The sequence below is a fragment of the Microtus ochrogaster genome, unplaced genomic scaffold (genome assembly GCF_000317375.1).
Source record: "Microtus ochrogaster isolate Prairie Vole_2 unplaced genomic scaffold, MicOch1.0 UNK50, whole genome shotgun sequence".
Lineage (NCBI taxonomy): Eukaryota > Metazoa > Chordata > Mammalia > Rodentia > Cricetidae > Microtus > Microtus ochrogaster.
The window spans coordinates 1700327-1702239 of NW_004949148.1; positions in this window are offsets into that span (position 1 = coordinate 1700327).

The following is a 1913-nucleotide window of genomic DNA, read 5'->3' on the forward strand; positions in this document are numbered from 1 at the left end:
AGACAGAGAAAGAGAGAGAGAAATGGGGTGAGAATGACAAAAATACAATATATATGAGCATAAAATTGTCAAAGAATTAAAATAAATAAACTTAAAAGAACCATCTTAAATGGTAAATAGATTATCCTATCATTCATGAGAGAACTGTCCCGTACAACAACCCATACATTTGCATTTTTCTGATCACTTGACTTGAACAAGATGATTTAATAAAACTTCTTGATTGTATCTGATAGTATGACTAATTTCTATGGGTTTTTCATGAACCCTTTTTCATTTTTTTGTTTAAATGCATGTTTTGAGGACAAAGTGCCTGTGGGGTCACATAGCAACAGATAGAGGAAACATTGGGTGCCATATGCCACTTGTAGTATGAGGCAGCCGGTGGGGGAAGACAGAGAGAGAAGAGGACAGGACCTGGAACATTAAACTGCAGGCAATCTATATAGAAAGAACCTTGTACCAAATTGGTCTGAGAAAGTGGGTCTTAGAAAATAAACTACAGCAAGCCAGGATGAAACCATGCCAGTGTTTCTACTTTTGCTTCTACATTCCAAAAGGACACTCATCTGAGGGTAGGTTATTCTAACCTAAACATGCTACACAGCTAAATGATTGGAGACTTTCTATCCTGACCAAGAGTTAGGTTGTAATTTCTCACTATGGCTGTATTTCTCAAAATTGAATTGAAGACCTTGAGAGAAAAGGTAAATTCAATAATATAAAGTGCGTGCCAAGTTAAAATAAAGATAAACTGCCAGTTTTCCTATAGGAAAGTCAAAGAAGAAAGGTGCAAGATTCATGTTAGCAGAAAAATAAGACAATTCAGAATTGCAATTTTAGGCCTATTTTTAAACATTTTAGCCAAACATGATTAGATCATTTTCTTGCTTATTACAATGTGGTAAATAGCGTTTTTGTTTCTGTGTGGTAATAATTCTGCCTATGACATAGAGCAGAATATTAATGACACCTAGAAGGAGCTATACCTAATTCGGTATTGAATACAAACAAGAACACATCGTATTATTCCATATTTATCAAGTTGCCATCTTCAGACCATTTCCTATTATGAGAGGCGACTATGAATTTTGAGGAAATGGATATAAAATGATTATGAGGAGCAGGCAGAAGGAGCAGGATATTCTCCCCCCCCCATGTGTGTGTGTGTGTGTGTGTGAGAGAGAGAGAGAGAGAAAAAGAGAATGTCTCATTCCCTTCTCATCACTCATCTTCTCCCATCTCCTCTCTTCCCAGATTACTAACTGCAGAATAAACATGATTAAGATGCCTAAATAGTGTAATATCATAAGATGGTCCATACCTATAACCACAGCACTCTAGAGACTGGACAAGAGAATTGCCATGCATTTGAAGTTAAGCTGGGTTACACAGTGAGAGTTAGCTTAGGATACCCTGTCTCAAAAATATTCACAGGAGTTGGAGAGATGGATTGGTGTTTAAGAGTAGTTCCTGTTCTTTCAATGGACCAAAGTTCATTTCCAAACATCCATGTAAGGCAGCTCATAACCACCTTTAACTCAAGAATCAAGGGATCTGACACTTCTGGCCTCTGAAGGCACACACAAATGTGTCATATACACAGAGAAATATATTATTAATAGTAATAATAAATATTTAAAACACAAAAATAAATATTCCTTCGATAATGGTTTTATTTGGTACCAAACCATTTGTTTTATATGAACCTAAAGTATTCTACCCACATATTGCTTTTAACCATAAAGTCATGTACCCCCAGTTATCAGTCCTGAAAGCAAGTTTCCAAGGGCCTTTGAACCAAAAGTTGTGAAAGACCCCCCCCCCGCCCAGCTTGTTAAACAACTTAGCACTGGTAACACCATTTTGCAAGGCTTGTACTGAATATTCAGAGTTTTAACAAAGGGCAGTTT